The sequence below is a fragment of the Megascapheus bottae genome, chromosome 3, assembly GCF_031878675.1.
Source record: "Megascapheus bottae isolate mThoBot1 chromosome 3, mThoBot2.hap1, whole genome shotgun sequence".
In the NCBI taxonomy this organism is placed as follows: domain Eukaryota; kingdom Metazoa; phylum Chordata; class Mammalia; order Rodentia; family Geomyidae; genus Megascapheus; species Megascapheus bottae.
In genome coordinates this window covers 33,465,262-33,488,264 of record NC_143511.1, presented here as the reverse complement: position 1 = coordinate 33,488,264, position 23,003 = coordinate 33,465,262, and the positions used below count along the sequence as shown (strand labels likewise).

At 37.1% G+C, this 23,003-nt stretch overlaps 1 protein-coding gene across 1 annotated transcript in view; it reads left to right on the top strand.

Moving 5' to 3' along the window:
- Sdk1 (sidekick cell adhesion molecule 1) overlaps positions 1–23,003 on the top strand; it is an 803,720-nt gene that overhangs the window by 197,513 nt on the left and 583,204 nt on the right. The gene's annotated exons all lie outside the window — the stretch shown is intronic.

Here is a 23,003-nt window from a genome sequence, read left to right as displayed (position 1 = left end):
TGAATTTGCTTAGTACTTTTGTTGTTAGTGTTGAATATTATTAAATGAGATTTAAATTTTTACCGGATAAATTACATGATTTTTCTCCTCTTCACTACATGATTATGTATACATATCTCTCAATATAGATATTGATATTTTTCAGTCTTTGAAGCATTTCACATACTTTGGTGAGCAATATATACCCATAACACTTAGTGAAATTGGCCTGGGCATTGTCCTTGAGCTGCTTAAGACTACCGCCCTACCTTTGAGCCAAGCCCCATTTTCTGTTTTCTAGAGGTTAATTGAAGATAAGAGTCTCAGGTCTTTTGTGCCCTGGCTGGCTTTGAACCTTGATCTTTAGATCTCAGCCTTGTGAATAGCTAGAATTACAGGTATGAGCTACTGTCAGCTATTTGGTGAATTTTTATACTTTAAAGTTTTAAGATGTTCCATCTAGCCACATATTGGTGGTTCATTATTGTAACACTAGCTACGTAGGAGACTGAGATTTGATAATGTTGGCTCAACGCCAGCTCAGGCAGGAAAGTCCAAGATTCTCTTATCTCCAATAAACAACTTTAAAAAGAAAATCTGGGTGGGGGCGGGAGTTTGCCTAGTGGTAGAGTGCTTGCTTAGCTTGCATGAAGACCTTGATTCGATTCCTCAGTACCACATACATAGAAAAAAGCTGGAAGTGATGCTGAGGCTCTAGTGGTAGAGCTCTAGCCTTGACAAAGTCCAAGGACAGTGCTCAGGCCCTGAGTTCAAGCCCAGGAAAGAAAGAAAATCTGGAAGTGGAGTTGTGGCTCAAGTGGTTGGTAGAGTACTAGTCCTTGATTTTAAAAGCTCAGGAACAGTGCTCAGGCTCTAAGTTCAAGCCCCAGCATTGGAACATGCACAACAAAGTTCTGTCTGTATGCTTAATTTCCATCTAAGTATATGTTCCCACATTTATGCAGCTTATAAATTTGTGTTGGGCTCTTAAACTATGTTATAGTAGGTATAATTTTTTAAATAATTTTGCTGTATGAAAGTGTATAGCAGGGATTATTCTTGCGGATCTGGAAACTTTCATAAAATCATTTGTATTTTAATTATCTTGTTTATTTTTTAAGAATTTTCTGTTGATATTTGATGTATTTATGTTTAAAATTTTTTATACAGATTTTAGTACATTCTTCCAGCATTGATAATAAATTATATAGACAGAAATCTTGTGCCACACTGAGAAATAATCCTATAAAATTATATATTACTATATAATGTTATATAAAAACAAATTCAGAATCAGAAAATTTGGAGCCAATGTGTGCCTTTTTATTCATCTGGCAGAGCACTGTGGTTCCAGAAACTAATTAATAATAATAAAAAGTGCATATCTGGAGATTGAAATGTAACTCGAGATGTGGCTAGCCTAACCAGTTTGCTCTTACTAAAATATTACTTTTTCCTCCCTGTTTTTGTAATCCAGACGAAGCTTCTAATATGAAAAATAAAGTAGATTTATTTTAAGGCAACATAAAAAAATAATTGGCTTAACAGCACTATGTGAATACAGATGAAATGGTCTTATTAAAATTTGGTCACAAATTGTAGATGTTAATGCAAAACGATGTATGCTAACTAATTACTAGTTTGAGTTTGGAGTGAAATGTTGAATTAGTGGGAAGTTGTGGTATCACTAAATGAGTCCTGTCAGGAAGAAATGATATTGCCAATTATGTATAGAATACTCAAAGGCTAATACATTTGAAGAACTAATTGTCAGGATGAGCTCTTTTTCTCTCATACTTCCTGGTTATTTGCTTATTTTCACTTTTGTTGAAAGAATACACAAAAAATGATACACTGTCACTTTCCTTCAAGCTGCAATTATTTCTCTTGATATTTAAGTGTAGGTACCAATTAAGTGAAAAAGAAGTTGGTCTGATGTGAAATTATTCCTGCTAGTGTGGTGTGTCTTTTAACTGTTTCATCTTGCAGTCACTTTGCTCTTTACTTTGCACCCAGGTAATGCAATATGAATGATGGATGGATTATTAAATTTTTCCATGGGAAATAGGCATAATTTAAGTTAATAGTCCTTATCAGTGATACCAATTAGCGGAAGAGAAATGTATTCTCTGGGTTTATATTTCTTAGCAGTCTTTTCAGAATGTTTCTGTTACTCTTGGGGAAGGTTAGGAAACTTGGACTGGTATCACATATAGCATCAAATAAAGTTATTCATTAATTCAACTGTTATTTATTGAGTTTATTGACTGTCAGTCCTTTGTTTTGAACTGTCATTTTAAAGATTGCCATTCCTTTTCTTCTGTTAGAACAAAACAAAATTATGTTAAGGAATTGCAATTATAGGATACTGCAGATTGTCATTTCCCTTTAGCTCTTTCAATGCTAGATTCAACTTGTGAATATTTATGTGAATGAAAGCCAAAACACCCTCCTGTATTTGGGCAGGCATACTTTGGAGAAACTTGAGGGCCTTGAAATGAATTCTTTCCTAGCTTATCTTCTAGGGCCTACCTGAACCCTGAGAGCATAATGGATTCACCCATAGGAAAACTCAACTCATAGTTATGTGACTCCTGTTTAGGAAGGCCAAGTCCTGTCTAAACAACTCAAATTGGAAAGGTGAAATAGCTACCACCAACAGACAGAGCACCTGACTGGGGCCAACGGCCCTTGTACATTTACTCTAAGCCCTACAGCTATCTTTTCCTAGATCACAGGAGAAAAAGAATAAGGATGTCAACTGAATGACTTGGCAGATAGTTCAAACATCTTACAAAACCTCATTTTACATGAGCAGGGTATCAGGCTTTTCCTGGTTTCTAAGGGACTGCCTTTGATAAAGTACAATGATAATGTAGGTCAATATCATCATAATATCAATATCATATATCATAATATCAGTATATGAAGCACTGCAAAAGTTGTGTTTATTGCAGGTTGTCTAGAATCACGGAGGAGTATATCTTTGATAGTATCTGGTTTGTTTGGGTGCTGGATCACGTGGGCAGCTTTTAAGACCACTGTCTCTCTCCCAGCAACATACTGCAGAGCCTCTGGGGAAGGGACCCAGGCATCAGTATCATGCTCCCCAGTGACTTCACTGCACAGCCATGTGTGAGACCCACTGGTTTATAGTTTTAAACAACACAATCACTACTGTTTTATAGTCAGTGTTACAGAAATATGTTGTTGAATTGGCTATAAAATGAATTAAAGATTAAAGCATTTCTTTTCCTCCTAATCATAAAGCATTGTGATAGCAGTGTTCACTTCTATAGAATTACCTAATTCTGCCTGATGAGATTTACTTAGAAAAGAAAGTAAACATATAGCAATATCTTTCCTGGAGTCTTTTCTGCTGCTCTCATTAAGACAGTAAACACATTCTCAGCTGAGGTAAAACTTTAAATATTGTCTCTTTCCTCTGCTGAAAGTAACCCTGGTCTTAACGGTTTTTTAAATGAACCAGAGCAATAAATCCAATGTCATTTGTAAGCCAAACACTTTTTCTCAAATGCCAGTGATTATGAAATCAAAGTATAAAGTCTCCATTTAAATATTCTTGAACATAAATTAAGGTTTAAAAATAGTAATTAATATGGGTGGCAGTATCTTACTGACTAGTTTTTAGTTGGTGTAATAAATACAGGTGCTCAAGCATTTCCAATCCTTCATCCGTACGGAAACAGGTTTCTTTGTGTTTCAATTTATGGTGACTTCCTGTTGATCTCTGGATACAACTCAAGGTGTTGATTTCATTTTCAACGCCAGATGTGACTTGGACATTTGACAAGACAGAAATTAAATTTCCTCTAATAGATGTTTTTCAGGGACATAAAACAAAATACCTGCTTATTTAAATCCAGTGCAGTTCCAAAAGTCCTTTCTGTTCACCTCAACCTTTCTTCTCTGCTGAAGGTGTTCTGTGTGAGGGCAGACTTGTGAGTTTTAGAGTAATGTGTCTAATTAAGAAGCTTGTGCCTGACAGCTGTGTCTGTGAAATTGGGTGACCTTGCTAGAGGAGTGTGTGGTCAGCAGCAGCACTCCTCCTCCTCCACATAGCACTGTGGGTCCTGGATCACTGCAGTTCATGTGGACTGTGGGCTGGCCACTCTCTGGCTGACTGATGCCATGTTTGTTACATAACAGCCTGACATCCTATTAACACTGATTATAAAAATGAAGTACCAGCTCTTTGGCACAGATGGCAGGCAGGAAGATGGACCTATGCTGTGCTGTGCTGTTCTTCTCACTGTAAAGTATTGTTTCCATCACTTCTATTTTACATATATGTATAGAGCAGTGCCCAGACTCATAAAAGAACCAATAAATTTTACTTTTCTGGACTATTATTTAACTAACTAAGTGAAAGGAGAACTGTAGAAAAAATTTCATGAGCACTGTTATCATGAATCAGGACTTTTGTGTGGCTAGTGCTCTTCAGTTTTAATTGCTCTTCTGCAAGACTCAAAGAATTCTTTTTGTGTTAGTTTATGAAAACTGCATTTGATCATCCTTTCTCACTTATGACTTAGCCTCTTTTACCATAGAAGATTTATCTGAATCTCTCTCTTCACAGAATGGCCATATTGAATTGGTACCAAAATTGGATAACAAGTCCTTCAGCCAGCCTTCTAGTTTGCATTGGAAATACCAATATAGGCAACTTGACAACTCATCAGATATTTCAGTAGTTTCATATCACCAGAGCTGGCAGAATAATGCCTGGTATGGACTGTTCATAGAAAGGCCTCATTCCTATGTTCACTCCCATCCTCTGGGGGTGGGAATTTTAGACAATTTCATTTTTTCTAAGTTATTGTATCACTATTTCATTAGCAATACATTCTAAGAACCTAGGAGAAAGCAAATACATGTTTCTCCCCTTTTTGTTCCCACTGCAGCTGTTTTTATAATTTTCACAGAGTTTTCTGATAAAAAGGTTTAATTAGCCAGGCATTGGTAGCTCTTGCCTCTAATCATAGCTACTGGGGAAGATGAGATCTGACAATCATACTTTGAAGCCAAGCCTGGGCAGGAAAACCTGGGAGACTCAGCTCCAATTAACCACATACAAAAATCTGGAAGCAGAGCTGTAGCTCAAGTCAGAGTCCTAGATGTGAGTGAAAAAAGCTAAGAGACAGCACCAAGCCCTGAATTTAAGCCCCTGGCATAAAAGAAAAAGCAAAACCAAACCAGTTCCTGTGTGTGTGTGTGTGTGTGTGTGTGTGTGTGTGTGTGTGTTTGCATATTGTAGATGATCCATAAACTTCTACCACTTGTATATTGCGCTCCACTTTTAATGTATTTTTAGCATTTTTAGAGAGGGATTGTACTTTGTTTCCCAATTATAGTTTACAGAGAAAACTATATTACTTTGCAATTAAATGAATTAATTGGGATAGGTTTCATGGTGAGGTGAGAAGCTTATACTGTAAAGATTCAGAATTAGGCTTGGTATGGTGGTGTATAGCTACAGTCTCAGCCCTTAGAAGACAGAGACAAGAGAACCTCAGGTTGGAAGATAAGCCAGGGAAAAGTTAGGGAGATCCTGTCTTCAAAAGAAAATGCAAACAAAAGGTTTAGAGTTGTGACAAATGATTTAGGTTGCTTAGCTACACTAGGTTCAAACCCTAGTATCACTGTCCTCAAGCCTCTCATCCCCCAAACAGATTAACATCAAGTGCAGTGTGTTGGTTGACACTCACCAAAATATATAATAAATTTACATGTGTCAGATTTTGTTTTAAGTTATGTGTGTATTCTGAATATTTTACTTCTCAACTGGTTTCATTCTAAAAGTATAAGGAATAGATGACTGTTGGTTAACTCATTTAGTGAAGGTTTACAAATTCAAGCTAGGTTTGACTAATTTCTCCTGTAGGCTTGAAGATATAATCCTTTTCCTCATGTGGTTAGGTCAGTGATGTATGGTTAGAACTTCTTTAGAGGTCACCTGATTTAATCGAGCTGGTTGAAGCAGCAGCAATCCAGGTCCCATGTTTGTTCTTCTGTCTTTTTACATTCTCAGCACAGACTAATTAATTCTTATTGCTGGTCCTGTTGCTTTTCCGGTGAAAAACTATTCTCGATAAATGTGTGGCAGTTAAAATGGCTCCATATAGGCATGTTTATTAACATCAGTGCCTATTTGCTAAGGGTTCATTTGATCTATAACTTAACTAAAAAGAGAGATGGAGAAAAATACTCCTGCAAGCATATTACCTCCACGTGAACATAGTGGTTATACTTATTTTTTAAATTGGTTTGCCCTGAAGGTAGGCATCCCCAGTGCTGAAATTATGAAATGGAATATACTCAGGGGGACTGGTACCCATAGATTTGTATGGATAAATATAGTAGTTGGGGGAGGGAGTTTGGGGGGAATGCAAAGGTTCCTGCTCTTTTTTGCATTTTATTTTTTATTTTCTGATAGATGATGTTTATCACTCTTGCTGTAGCTTGTTGCCATAGACATCACATCGCACCTCTATTATGAAAGTGCTGTAGCTTTCCAGTCATTGCTATTCCAGAGTGACTTTCTGAAGCAGCAGGAGTGAGACAATTTTACAAATTGCAATATAATACCATATATGATCTTGTCTCAACCTGTAACACACACATCCTCGCAGAAATAACATTTAATTATGGTAATATCCTCCCTGATAGCAGACACAGTATGGCGCCTGTTAAGATTATATTGTTTGTAGTAAGATGGAGTAAAAGTGGTTTAGAGATGAAGGAATAAAATCACATACCTTGATACATTCATTGGATGCTATTTAGGCTGTGGAGAGCTTTCCATTTTGTTGCTTTTCTCTCCTTCCAAGGTAAAAATGCGAATGATTATTTGACCGACAAACACTGTCATAAGCAGTCACCTCATCTAATCTCCTCACTGCAAGTCTTAATCCCTGATGGACTTTGCTGAGATGTATCGGCCATAAGGTTAGAGAGTTTCTGGATGTGACACTTTTTCCAGAGTTTCTCTATGACAAATGTGCTGACCTTATCATGCAGACAGCTCTATCCAGTTTGACAGTCTAGGCATCTGGCTTGTATCGATCATAATTGATTTAAAGAAAGTAGCCCTAAAAATAAGTCATTTAAATCTGACTGAATTGTCTTCATCTAAATTGATATTTCAAACCTTTATTTTTAAAAGTAGTTTTAGACATACTTACAAAATTCAACCTAATTTCTGTGTTTTAATTTTTTGGCAGGGGGTGGAGTGAGGGAAAAATTGCCTGCTTTGAAAAACATTTTTTAATGAAGAACATTTTTTAAATGTTCCTCTTAAGATGTTAGTCTTTAGTGTATAAGAAATGTATATAGAAATCTGTATTTATAGATTCTTCTCCCAGATTTTCAAACTTAGGCTTCAGTTTTAAGAGCTTGTTTTTCTACTAGCCTTCTGGAATTTGGCCTGTTACTTGGCCTTCTTTTAGAGACACAGCTTGTTATCTGCAGAACAAGGTGAGAACAGAACCTTTCTCATTGCAATGTGTGCAGATCAAATGGCATACTACCTAGAAGTGCTTTACACAGTGCTTAACACATTGTATGTGGCACACAAGTTTATTTGCGTTCATTTACCATTGTAGGCTAGTTACTGTAGATAGTCTTCCTTTCACAAGCTGTTTTCATCTATGAGCCTCTATGATCTTCTCATGCTGGGTACTGATGGCTCACATCTGTAATACTAGTTACTCTAGAGACTGAGATTGCAGTTCAAAGCTAGCCCAGGAAGGAAAGTCCATGAGACTCTTACCTCCAATTAGCCACCAGAAAATCAGAAGTGGTGCTGTGGCTTAAAATTAGTAGAGCACTAGCCTTGAGCAGATCTTGGGGACAGTGCCCAAGCCCAAGTTCAAGCTCCAGGATGAACAACAACAAAAAATTTTCACCTTACTTTCCTCCACTGTTAATATCCCAACTGCTAAGTCTAATTGCAGTACCTTAAAATGTTATTTGTAAGCTTTATCTGATTCAGCAATTCCACTCTTGGATGTTTATCCAAAAGATTACCAACTAAGTTACAATGTAGCTACCTGAAAAACCAGGTTCATTGTAGCACTACTCACCAAAGCCAATGTATGGAACCAGGCCAGATGCCCTTCAACGAATGGCATCAATGAATGGATCAACAAAATGAATGCCCTTCAATGAATGGATCAACAAAATGTGGCACATATACACAATGGAATTTTATTAATCTATTAGAATGATCTTACATCATTTACAAAGAAATGGAAGAATCTTTGAAAAAATGATGTTGATGAAAGTAAGTTAGGTCCAAAGTGAAAAAGGATGCATATTTTCTCTCATATGTGGAAGCTAGAATTAATTTAACTGAACACTTTGCGTGGTATCCAAGTATACACTAGTCTTGCTGAGGTTTACTTTCCTTAGAATGTCTGAGAGTGTTGTTATGGTCATGAGTTAAACTTATGAAAGCTAGGTTAGAAAGAATGAAAATATTTGCTCCATGTTTTCCATGCTCACCTTAACTCTCAAGAGTAGGTTACATATACTATGGTAGGGTGAAAGGAATTTCTCCTTATTAAGGAAATATGGTAGGATTGGGATTTGATGGAGGATAGCATGAGAACTCCATTGGCACATAGTTATGGTAAGTCATGTACAGTTGAGTCTGAGTTGGGCCCCTTGGGACATTTTGTCTTCAGATTAGGAGGTTATAGGGTAGGATGGTGGAATTTTTGTGGTCATAGCCCACAATGTGTTCACATTCTTTGCCTTTTATTTGTGCTGGATTTTATTTCCTGTATCCCCAATTTCATTCTTTCTGCTGGAATATGTCATCCAATAGAGAAAAAAGAGATCTTACACAGTAGATATGAAAATATAAGACATTTCTACCTTCGTTCCCAGATTGAGGGACAAAGTCTTAGTTGGCAATCACTGAAGTATTCTCATTTGAAGATATTACTCAATCTGTTGTCGTCTTGCTCTTATGAAGTTGTCTTTCTACTTCTTGATTGTTCTGTGATCTTGTGTCTCATTTGTCAGAATTTCTTTTCTCAAATTCTTTTGAAATTTTGAGGCAACGAATCTTACTGTGTAGACCATTTGTTCCTGCCCTTTTAACCCACAAGCAGATTTCTTTCAATTCTTAAAAGGTCTCTAGAGTTATCTCATTTATGAATTTATTCTCTTGATTTTTTACCTGTACTTTCTTAAGGATTCTTATATTGTGTGTGTGTGTGTGTGTGTATGTGTTAATGTGTGTATCTGTCTGTCTATATTTTAATACTGAGGCTTGAATACAGGGTCTTTTATTCTACTACTTGGGCCATCTCCAGCTCTTTTTGCTTTATTTTTTAGATGGGGTTTTGTACTTTTGTCCTGGGCCCACCTCAAACTAGTATCCTACCCGTGCTTCCTTCTTAGCAGGGATTCTAGACATGAATAAGCGTGCCTGGTTCTCCAACTTTTATTATTATTCTGTTAGTTTTTCTTTAGATTACTGAAGATATCACACACACCACACACACACACACACACACACACACACACACACACACACACACACACACACACTTCCAGTTACAAAACAGTATACTGAAAAGTCATTTCTAAGTCTGAGCATGCATGAGGGTTCATCTACTTGATCCCTTTCTATGTACGGTTTGTGGAATAATTGTAGAAAATTCTCCCTGGAGCAATCAGATAACTAGAGAAGACTCCTTCACTTTCTTAATTGATCTGACATTGCCAGTTCTCTGTGGGTTAGAGAATCAGGGGGAAAATCCCGATTAGGATAGTTTGAAAGTAGATCAACTAGGTTCTGAGCAACAGACTAAGAGACCAACTTGTGCGTGAAATGTTTTCAAGTGTGTGAATATTTTTTGGCAACATGTTTTCATGTTCCTGGTGGCATTTTGAAAAACATCATGTATTCAAGTAACAGAGTTCTTTATAGCTGAAGTCGTAATACAGCTTGTCCTAAAGGAATTTGTTTTTCTAAACTATTTCATTTGATCCAGTGTGTATACTTTTCTAGTTAGTTATAAGTTGATTTATTCATTAATTTGTTCTCTAATCCTCCTAGTTAAAGTAAATTCTAGTGGTCCATAATTACCTTGCTTTCATTGTTACATTGGAGTGGTTATTTGAACTTTGCATTTATTATGAACAGTTCATATGTTTTCCAAATAATAGGGGACTGTGCTATAGTAAATACTTTCTTTGGGTTTTCCCTAAGTTTTACATTTTAGGTTCCTGTTTATTTATAATTTGGAATACATTCACAATCTGTCTGTCTGCCTGCCTGCCTGCCTGCCTGCCTGCCTGTCTACAAGTCATCCTGTATGGCTCAAACTAACTTGAAATTTGTTATCCTCCAGCCCCTATTACATTTACAGGTATGCCTCACCATACCTAACTTAATTGTTCCCTTTATTTTGCTTATTTTTTATCCTCCGAGACCTGATGTGTTTGTTCTTTATAACTTAGTATGTTCATTATAATAACTCTAGTGACAGACAAACCTTTAACAAATATCACATTTAAACATAAGCCCACTGCCGTTTGGTTTCTATATTGAAAAGTAATAATGTTATAATTAGACTTTAAGTATTCATTATCACTAAAATTATGAGAAAAATTCTGGTATATCCAAAGCTCATTGAGAATTGCTTCTTTAAGAAAGTTTTGCCATTCACTGTTTTAGAAAACTCTGTCTTTGGCACAATGCTTCAAAAGATAACCCATTTTTATCACATTCAGAGCATGATTATATACCAAAAATTGGAAACGTACACATTTATGAGCTATGTATTTTACATAAGCATGTACCTGTACTTGTCAACTACAAGGGGCTTTTATTAGATATCAGTTAAAGCTTTTGATTTTCTGGATGACCTTGACCAAATTATTTATTTGTTCTGTATTATACTTTCCTGACTATAAAACCAAGATAAAGATGTTAATTTCAATCCCATCAAATCATTTTTATACAGTAAGACTTTATAAATTGTAAAATATTTTGTTCTTCTTAGAATTGGAATACATAAATTGAGAGTGGTGTCATTAATAATATGTATTATTTTCAGTACAGGGTACTAGATAATGATGCCATTGTAATATCTAGTGTTTGAATTTTTAAATTACATGGAGATATAGTATGCTTTACTTCTGTCTTCTCTTCCTCTCTAAATGGCAAGTGAATATTAACAAGAAATATTTAAATTATACATAATTACAAGGTTCTTAAGAATTTATCAACCCTAGAGATAGAAAAATGTGTGAGAAAATATTCATTATGACTCAGGGATTTCAGCAGACCTATTTAGAAGAATTGGATTATTTGGTTGATGACATTCATAATGTTCTAGTATGATTCAATTTCACCCACTGGTGATTGACTCTTTTCAAACATAATATACAGTAGTATCCAATCCACAAATTAGGGAAGTTTTTACATATACACAATACCATTAAAAAGAATAATAAAATTTAGAATATTTTTTTATTTTCCATTCTAAATTTTTTTATTTAAAGAATTTATTAACATTAATTTTACATCGTATTTCAAATGACATGTTTAACAAATTTAGAATATTTTTAAAAGAATAAGACTAGTACATTGAAAACTAAAATATTGTTAAAAATAATGAAATATCTAAATATAAAGCTGTAACAAGTTTATGGGTTGTTAAAGCAGCATTAATCTAGAGAAGAAACACAATCCTTATTAAAGGCCTAGCTGGGTTTTGCAGAATTTGACAGTATGTCCTAAAACCACAAACAAATACAAGAGACAATAAAAAGCCAAATGATTTTTAGAAAAAGATCAAGTCAGATGTCTTATACTTAACCAATTTTAAATTTACTTCAAAGTCACAGTAATCAAGACACTGAGATACTGGCCTAAAGAAAGACTTGCATATCAATGTAATACAATTTAGAATCTAGAAATAAACCTTTACATTTGTATTCAATTGATTTTCAGCAACAGTGACAAATTAGGGAAGGAATATATGCTGGAACAGCTGACTAGTCACAAGAGAATGTTGGAAACCCTACCTCACTCAGTACACAAATGCATTGTAGCTGGAATGACAACACTTAAAAGCAAACATTGGAGTAGATCTGTAGAAATTGGATTCCACACAAGTTCTTAGATATAGCGTTAGGAGCAAAAGCAGCCAGCATGTGTGGGGGGTGGGTAGAAGGGGAGGAGGAGATGGAGATAACTCTCTCATCCATCCTTGACTAGTGGGGATATAAAAGGCTATAACCACTTTGGAAAACAGTGTAATACTTTTTCAAAATGCTTATGAAAGACAGGTATCATATAACCCCATAGTTCTACCCCTAGAGATACAATCAAGAAAATGACAACATACATCCATGTAGAAACTTGTGTACTAGCCCCTTGGTAGCATTATTCATCAAAATACAGAATTAGGGCTTGGGATATGGATCAATGAAAAGACCACTTACTGAAGTCATGGGTTCCATCCCTATTTGGTAGAGAAATATGATGAAAAAGTAGAGTTAACATAGTGAAGATATGAACTGTGGTAGAGCCACACAGTTGAACATTACTCAGCAATAAAACTGATGAAATGGTGACACATGCTGTACACTGGAGAACCCTGAAAACATGCTAAGTTAAAGAAGCCAGATACAGAAGTTGTAAGTTTATGAGAACAGTCCAGAATAGACCAAAGTTTATAACCTAAGAGTAGTTAAGTAGTTACTGGAGATTAGTGAGGATGGGGATTAACTGCTGGTGGGTATGAAGTTTCTTTTGAGGATGATGAAATATTCTAAAATTACATGATCTTAGTTTCACAACTATGTGGATACACTAACATCCATTAAACTGTGAATGAATAAATGTTGGGGTATCTAACATCTTGACCTGTTTTTAATCTTTGCTGTTTAATATGGGGAGAAGATAAGTTCTCTACTAAATTTGAGTCTGCTGTGACAAGAGACAGGCCTTCAATTGCCCCAAGGCCTTTTCTGAACTTCATATAGGATGGAATTACACATAGAATGTGGCTTGGAAAATGGGTTAACCCTCTTTTAAAAATAAAATAATGAGAAGTAGATACTGAAAGAATGAACCACCAATTAAATGGATTTGCACTTGAGAGCAGCATTTAAGTGAAATAAACCAGAAATAGAGACAGATTGCATGTTTTCTTTCATGTGGAATCTAGATTTTTTTTAAATTGTCAGGGTAATGTATAGAGGGTTTACAGTTACAATCGCCAGGTAGTAGGTGCATTACTTCTCACACATTGATACCCCTTCTCATGTGTTTGTCCCCCTTTATCTCCCCTCCCCCCCTAGATTTTATTTTTGAAAATAGAAATAAATGAACAGGTAAAGGATTATTTGGGAAGAAGGGGACTGGTAATGGCAGATAGGAGGGACAAATGCAAATGATCATTGTGACAGAGATACAATCCATACAGTACATACATGTATGAAAATGTCATAATGAAAGCCATCAAAGTGTAGAAATGATCAGTGATAATCATAGCAAAAGGATTTGGTGTATACATACATAGTTTATTCACTAAGTAAACTTATTGAACACCATGTCTTCCATTTTTCTAGGGGTGTGAAGTATACTAATAATCAAAATAAAAATTTATTCATTTTTTTGTCTTCCTGGAACTTTTTTGCAATGGAGTGTTGAGAAGCCAGTGAGCAAGTGTGTGTGTATGTGTGTGTGTGTGTGTGTGTATGTGTGTGTGTTACTTATTTTTCTTTTGTGAGACTAAGCAGAGACTGATGGATTTAAGACAGATATTCTACCACTGAGTCTCAAGCCCAGACCTATTAATACTTTACCTGCTTCATTCTTCCTTTTCTCCTGCCATAGTTTATCGATGCCTCTCCTATGGCTTAAATCTGTGGACCATCTCAATGCTATTGCCTGTTAATATCTGGCAACACTTAATACTGAGTACTCTCAAAAACCCACCTCTTCTCTATTGCCATCGAAAATTCCTGTTTTGCCTCTTTCTTTTCTGGCTTTCTTCTTTCTTCTTCTTCTGTGGGTCATGGGGCTTGAACTCTGGGCATGGGTGCTGTCCCGGAGCTCTTCAGCTCAAGGCTACCGCCCTATCCCTGGGCCTTGGGTGTTGTCTTCAGCTCAAGACTACAACTCTACCCTTGATCCCCAGATCCATTTCCTGTCTTTTAGTGATTAATTAGAGATAAGAGTTTCATGTTCTTTAGTGCCTGGGCTGGCTCAGATGTCAGCCTCCTAAGTAGCTAGGATTACAAGCATGAACCACTAAGCCCGGTTTCATGTGGCTATCTTCTTATCTGTTTTTTTTTCTCACTAGACAATGAAATTCCTGTGAATTTTGTCTTTTGTGATTCTATCCCCTGTACCTTAGCTATCTCATGTATTTCCATTTACTTGAAATATCCCAGAATCAGGGGTTTTCCAAATAGTTTATTTTTTTCCTGGCCATACTCTTTGAAACTTGAGATTGATGTAGACAGCTGGCTGTTGACTCCCCTGTCCCTCAGGCATTAAGCTCAATCTGCCCCAAACTGAACTGATCATCACTCTTGTCTCTCTGACATTATCATTCTTGAGAGTACAATTTAGATGTCTCCAATTCCAAGAAGCTTCCCTGTATTTTCAAAGCATTCTGTACTTTTTCTGTTAACACTTAAAGCCTTAGTTTGAAATTGCCTTGTGGCACAGTGACATCATTCCAGCCTTGTTTCCCTCACATGGTATTACAACTCATAGATGACAGGAATAGATGCTATTGTAGGTGCTCACTAAGTATTTATGGATAAGCAAGTGAAAGAATGAATGTAATTTATAGATGAGTATTTCTTTTATTGATTGTAGGATGGATTTTGTTCTCTTGCTCTTACAGAATTAGCACATTTTTAATCTTTTAATACATTGAATGAATTAATATCAGGCAGCCCAGTGATGAACCCAATCTTTTATGGCTGTTTCAGGAATAAAGTGTGTGGGTATGTATATACCTGCCTGTGATAGGGCCGTACACATCCATTTTAAGGAAGCGGAGTATTAAATGAGATCCAGTGAGTGTTAATGGAATTTTGCCCAGTAATTTGACCTTCATTTACCAGTTTTCATCCTGATGCTTGCATAGTCTTTAGGCTTTGTTGTTTGTTAATGCAGATGTACTGTTTCTCCCTTGCCACTCCCTCCTCCTCCATCTTTTTGTCTTCCTTCTTTCTTTTCTTCCCCTCCCCTCCCCATCTCTCCTCTCTCCTCTGGCCTTCTCTATTTCAATCATTTCTATTTTTTCCTTATTAGGCAGGTGATCTACCCTTTGAAGCTATGACTGCAACCCTTTTCTGCTTTTAATTGTTTTTCAGATAAGGTGTTTCGTGTGTGTGTGTGTGTGTGTGTGTGTGTGTGTGTGTGTGTGTGTGTGTGTGTGTGTCAGTCCCGAGACTTGGATTCTGGGCCTGGGCAGTGTCTCTGAGCTCTTCAGCTGAAGGCTACTGCCTTACCTCTTGAGCCAGAGCTAAACTCCCGGTCTTACATTTTTAATCTCTTCAGTCTGAAATCCTACCTGTGTCTGACATAGCTTGGATTCGCTACCATGCCCAATCTTGTTTGGTGAGATAGTATTCCTCTAATTTTCCACGGTGACTGAGATTACAAATATTAGCACTGTATCTGGCCTTGTGTAGTATTTTTGATACTAACCAGTTGCTCAAGTGAATCCTAGAAATGGAGGAGTTTGGGTTCAATCCCAATTTGCCTTGATGTGATTGGTGGCAAGTTCCTTTAGCTTTCTATGTTCCATTTTCTTCCATATAAAGTGAGGGTGATGGTGGTACATGCTTCCCAAGAGGTACTGTTTACAAAGCATTTAATGTGCCTGGCACATAACTGCTTTTTAAGGCTTTGTTAAATATTTAACAGTACAGTGTTGAGGACTATTTTGTCACCTCTACTTTACAGATCCAAAAGTTCAAGTTGTGCAGTATTACAAGGTCATTCAGATAGCTGCACTGGTCTCTGTCCCCAGAGTCTAATGCCTCTTCACCTATATTAGCTGTCTCTGATCTCATAGAACAGGACAAACAGCTGTGCTGGATACACGTGTTTGCTCAGGAAAGTCACATGGCAGTGGCAAGTGCCCCACACCAGAAAATGAGTATTAAAGTCTAAATTTTAAAGAAGTCAATAATTACATCAGCCATTCTCAGTTTAGGCTGCACATTAGAATTAACTGAAGGGTTTCAAAAAGATAGCAGCCTATGCCTCACCCCAGACTAATTAAATCAGGATTCCTAGCACTTCTCAAAGCTCCCTGGGTGGCTCAGACGTGTAGTCATAGATGACAGGAATAGAAGTAGAGCTGGGATAGGGCTGAGATGTTATTCCTACCTCCTGTTTTGCCTAAGAGACACTTTTATCAAAAGTTGATGTCACACAGAGAGAGACATCAACTTCTCCTGTGCTTGCACCAGGGGGTGTTTCACTCCAGTGTTTAATTCCTTGTAAACCACTGTGTGCTGCTGATCACCTGCTGAGGAGCTAGGACAAGGCCTGGAGGATGCATTGTCCCAGGAGCTACAGGTTCCCTCCTTGCAACCCCTATTGACATGATGTGTGCAAATCTCAGCGGCCATACTAGGTATCACAGGCAGTAGATGCACTGAAGGAAGTTGTCCTTTCACCGAGTTTGCTGGACCTGCAGTGTTTTCTTGTTTATGTCAGGTGGCATTGTTTGGTGTGACTCTTATTTTGTTTTGTTTTTAACTTTTTCAAAGAATTATCATAGTGAGTGATAGGTTATAAAGAATTGAAGACTATAAGTTTCAAAAACTGGAAAACGAATGCTTTGTAGGCATTCTCCTCAGGATCCCAGTACCCTGTGGTCTTCACAGTAGATATAGTTTTCTTTTATTTGTGCATAATCACCTCCAGAAGAATACTTAAAAAGCATCACTAGTCTTAACAGAGGAGCTAGCATTTAGAACTCATTTTTCATCTTATTTAATACAATCTACATAATACATTTGCTTTGGAGTCTGTAAGTGTGCACTTGCATTCCTTCATTTAGCTTGTACTACAGGTCAGTTAAAGTCTAGAACTTGGGAAACATCTGTGGATAAAACAGACAAATTTTCCTGTCTTCAGTGACAGTATATTTAGTGGTAGGTGAGAAGCGAGAATTGGAATAAGCATGGCCAGCAGACTACGCAGTGTGTTCCCATAATTAGTGTGATGGGGGAGACTGCGAGGAAGTGGTGGGGTGGCTGGCTTGTGGTTTTAACTGGGGTATGGGAGGGATGCTTCCTGGAGATGATGTTTGATTTGAAAGAAAGAAATGGGTACTGCAGAATCTCAGAGAAGGGTGAGTGGGGAGGTCCTAGGAGGACAGTTCCAAGTGCTAAGTTCTTGGGCTGAAGGTACTGGTTAGAAGTGGAAAGAGAAGCTACAGGGAGGATAACTGGCTTGCCATCACTGAACTTGTAATGGTTTGGTTTCTATCTTAGGAAGATGAGAAGTCATCAGAACAGGATATGAAATGGGTCCTTGCAGTTACTGAAGCACACAAGAGGACAGGGTGGAATCAGCATGTGAACTAAGTGGGGGCCTACCAGTGAAATGGGTGCCGGGTCAGGGCGGGGGGACGGGGAACAATTCAGAGAGTGGGCTGAAAATGAGAACCAGGCTGGGGAAATGGGAGTGGTAAGAGGGAGCAAGATGATGATATTTGTGAAAGTGGAGAGCAGGCCAGGAGACAAGGGTGAAAGCAGGAAGCCAGGATAAGGAACTGTTGTAGCAGTCCAGACAAGAGGTGTAGAGTTGGCAGAGACATCTTTGTGAGTCTAGCTAGCTGGAATCTCTATTGGGCTTGTGATCTAACTAAGAGAGAGCATTCTGTTGACATCACCATAAGCTGTCTATATAATAAGGTGATCTAGAATATTTTTTTCTTGTTGGGTAACTGTAGCCTAATTAGTATATTTTAAAAATAGGTCACGTTTTTATTATCCTTTAATTTTTAGATGCAGTGTAGTATCTTTATATATTTATATGCTCTGAGATTTCACATTTGATATCAGAGGTAGGGATTGGGGGGATGGGAGATGGTGCTAGTGATTGAAACTGTTACTTCACCATACTGGGCAAGTCTGTATCACCAACCTATACCCCACAGTCAAGGGCTAAGAATTTTAAATAAAGTTCTAGTTCAAAAATAACCTCAATTCTTTGAAGCCTTAATTATTTAAATTTAAATAAGTAGATTATTTAGGTCATTATACTTTAGTCCTTTACATTAAAATATTCCTGTTTAATGAACACTTAACTACTTGATATAATTTGTTAATCAGATTGTCAGACTCTGTTAAATGGCTTGTCAAAATGTTTGTTTAGGAGTTATTTCTGTCTGCTTAGGAATATGAATTCCTTTAACTCTAAGCTAGTTTCTCCTGGATAGTTGTAAGGTCCAGTATTCAGCAAGCAATTATTTAAAAAAAACCCCAAACTTTGTCATAAAATATAAGCTTATTGTAGAAAATCAGTAAAACATAACAAACTTAAGCATGTAAAAATAAAAATAAATTATCCATAATTTCATCTTTCTGAGGCATGTGTGTGAGAGTCTGTGGTTTAAATTCAGGCTTCTCAGGTGCTAGGCAGGCATTCTACCACTTGAGCTGTCTCAAGCTCCTTTTTGTGTTAATTACTTTCAAAATAGGCCTCTGACTTGATGCCTGGTATGATCAAGGCTGCTTACACTTTTTAGTTTCACTGGCTATGACAGTGTTGAACACTTCACCCAACCAGTGTGCTTTCCTCCGAGCAGGATAACAGGTGTATGCCACTGTACCCAGCCATTGGTCAAGATGGAGTCTTCTGAACTTTATCCCTTCCCTGGTTGTCCTGAAACTGCAATCATCTGATATTTACCTGCCAAGTAGGCTTGAACATCCATGCTCAGCTGAGGAACTCACATTTTAAATAGACATCATTTTTTTTGTAGTAGTTGGGGGTTCATAGCAAAACTGGGCTAAAAGCTCATTTCCCTTATGTACCCACTCCATACATGTGCTACCTGCCTTCCCCATTGCTACATTACTATGTCCTTAGCACCTAAAGTCCATAGCTAAGGTTAGAATTTGCTCTTGGTGTGGCTTATTCTACAGTTTTAGACAAAAACACCAAGCAGGTGTCTACCATTGCAGAGTCCTGGAGTGGTTTCCCTTCTCCTAGGCCCTCTGTGCTCCACCTGGTTGTCCTTCAGGAACTACTGGTCTTCTCACTTCTCTGTTCTGGAATTGTATAGTTGAATCACACAGCATGAAGGCTTTTCCTTAGTAAAATACATATAAATTCTTCCATATGTTTCTGTGAATTGCACTATGGCTTCTTTCTCTATGCTGAGGAAAAAAAAAACCCTCCCATCATTCTTTGTGTCAAATCTTATCTGTTCACTCACTTCTGCACATCTGGTTTACTTCTCAGAGTTGGTAATTACAAATGCAAGTTCCATAAACATCTGTCCAGATTTTTGTGTGGACATAAATTTTCAACTCTTTTAAAAGGAATGCTCTCGTGGAATGGTGGGATGTGTTTGTTTTGTTTCCCGAGGAGCTATTAAATGGTAGATACTCATAGAGGATTTGGTGCCCCATGAGCTTAGAAAAGGTGTGCAGAAAAGCTAGTTTTGCAAAATGAAAGAGCTTCATTAGATTCGTATTCAAATGACTGTCTAATTGGATAGTAAGGGTTGTTTTTGTTGGTCTATTAGGGGGTTTGGTTTGAATTCAGGGCCTCCTAGTTGCTAGTTAGGCTCTGTATTACTTTATTACACATGTACCCATCCATTTTACTTCAGTTTCTTTCTGAATAGGGTTTTTCTCCAAGGCCAGTCTGGGTTGTGATCCTCCTATTTATACTTCTCACAGCTAGGATCACAAATGCTCTCCACCACTCTTAGGTCTTAATAACATTTTGCCCAGGTTGGCCTCACACAGCAGTCCTTCCTATCTCTGCCTCCAGAGTAGTTGGAATTACAGGTGTGAGCCACCCACCATGTTCAACTCATTAAAAAGGATTTAGGGCTTCTGGAGCTGATGAGTCTAATAATGGAGATGGAACCATGACAATCATCATTCTAGGCCAGCCTGAGCAGATTCCATCTCAGCTGAAGAGGCTGAGTGGGGTGATCCTCATCTGTTGTCTTGACTACTACTAGAAGTAGAAAATAGGTAGATTGTCACCCAGGCATGTGCTTTCAGCAGGATGTATGACATTATCTCAAAAGTAACCAGTATAAAGTAAGGGCTGGATGCCTGGCTCAGTGAAAGAGAGCCTGCCTAGGAAGCATGAAGTCTTTAAGTCAAACTCCAGTACTGCCCCACCCCCCTAAAAAATCTTTAGCCACCTTTTAGATTTGGGTGATTGAAGCAAACATTCTTCACAATATACTTTCTCTTTCATTTCTGTGCTGTATGAACAATTGATATTTTGTGGCCTTTTCCCTCCATTTAACATCTTAATAAAGTATTTCTTTTGTTAAAAATGCATCTTATGGCTGGCTCATGCCTGTAATCCCAGCTACTCAGGAGGCTGAGATCTGGGGATCACTGTTCAAAGCCAGCCCAAGGCATTAAAGTCCATGAGACTCTTATAAGCTCCAATTAACTACCAGAAAACTGGAAGTGATACTGTGGCTCAAATGGTAGAGCAGTAGCATTGAGTTAAAGAGCTCAGGGACAGGCCCCACCACCGACAAAAAAATGCACATATATGTGCATGTGTGTGTGTGTGACATATGTATATACATACACATACACGTATATACACATATATGCATTCACACAAATACATATATACAGCATGTAAATGTGTATAAAAATAGCATATATCATAAATAAATAAAGTAGATATAGTATTTATAGTATTGTAAAGTATAATAATAGTATTATAAGTATTGCAAGTATAATAATAGTAATTTCTAACACTAATCAAAGAAAGAATCCATGAGGGTCCCTTACCACTGAGCGTGAAGCATTATAAGACTTGGAAAGTGCCTCTGCTACTTCAGTCTCCTGGCGTCCCTTAAATTTTGCTGGGTAGAGGATTCAGTAAGGGTTGGGGTCAGCTGGACTTGGTGGAGAAGAAACACAGATCTGTGGACACAGTTATTTCTCATTGTTATTGCTAAGCAACCTTTTGAACCTGAGCAGGGCTGTGACCCAGCATGACTTTTATCCCCTGTGTGGCCATGCTGAATAAAGGTTCCTAAGAGGAAAGTCTCAGGTTTTAAAAAAAAGTCATTCTTTAGTCTTGTCTAGATTGCATTCAGAAAGTGAGACACTTGTGACCAGTGCTGTCTATAGAAATCGTATCCTTAGGTATTGCCTAGCATAGATATATGTTTTTAAGGCTCTGGATGATGTTTCAGTGGCAGTGATGTGATGATGTTAGGACTCAAGCTGTGTATAACTCATAATTGTAAATTGACCGCGGGAACAAATATATGTTTAGAGATAATGTTTTTCTTGTTTATTGTCAGAGTGATGTAGAGAGGGGTTACAGTTTCATTCATAAGGTAGTGAGTACATACTTCTTGAACATTGTTATCCCTTCCCATGTTTTTCTCCACTTTCCCTCCCTTTACCCTCTCCCAAGTTGTAAAGTTCATTTCCAACATATTGTCCTGTGAATATTGCTGTTACACTGGTTTCCCCTTTCTTTTTTGTCTCATCATCTTGGTTTTTTCCATCCCATCCCTGATTCAAATGAACAATATAGTATACCAGGTACCAAAGAGATACAGTAGCAATGGAATAAAACCTAAGGGGGAAAAACAACAACAGAAAAAAAAAGAGTAAAGAAATTAACTTCACATAGTACATTAAAAACAAATCTCTTATTTCCTTATCGTGGAATTCATTTTGATTAGCTTCATCCTAGATGGCTTTTTTTTCTTTTTGAGAAAGGGTTTCACTATATACTCCAGCTGACCTTGAACTCACCACATTCTATTTTTGAGCTATTTCTTTTTAAGAATAGTATCAAATGCCCTCAGTAATCTAGAATATATTACTAAAATATACCGATTTTGTCTTGCAGAATTTAGAACTGAAAGAATTTTTTTTGTTTTAGCATTTGGAAATAATTTAAAATTGTAGAAGGCAACAAGAAATTACAGTAAGTGAACAAGAAATACTGATGTAAATTTTCTTTCTGTGCTTAACTGTTTGTTCCTTATCTAAGCCAGACAGTCTGAAAAGACATAAATTACTTTATTTGGATAAACTGAAAAAAGTGGAAAAATATTCAACATATAGAAGTGATTTGGCTGAAAACTTCATTTGTGACATTTGAAAATTTGTGTTCTATACTTTAACTAAAAGGTACTTTCTTTTCTTGATATGTTTTAAAATGAACATTTGGGCTTAGCACAGACATGTCTACTATTATTCCAGCTAAGGCAAGAAGATCTTGAGTTCATGGCTAGCCTGGGCTACATAATAAGACCTGGTCTCAACAAAAAGTCATGTGTATGTGTATGTAATGTTTGATATGAATTGTGTGTAAAATATATTCACTTGTGTATGTAATATAGGTTACACATTGTACAGAGCATGTATACATTGTGTGTGTATGCATGTGCGTGTATATTATGCAGATACTATGCATATACATAGATATAAACAAATCCTTGCAGAGAAACTGCCAATGCTGTACATCTTATTGGGGGATACTTATAGTGTTAAATTATCTAAAATGTGTAGTAAAAATATAGCTGGATGTGATGACGCATGCCTATAATTCCAGCTACTTGAAAGGTAGAGAACAGGAGAAATGCAATTCAAGACCAGCTCAGGCAAAACATTAATAAGACCCCATCTCAACCAATAGTTGGGCATGGTAGCATGTTTCTGATATTGCAGCAATATGGGAAGTATAAATAGGATTGTGGTACAAGCATGCTTAATAAGCACTGAGGCCCTACTAGGATCACCCAAAACAAAAG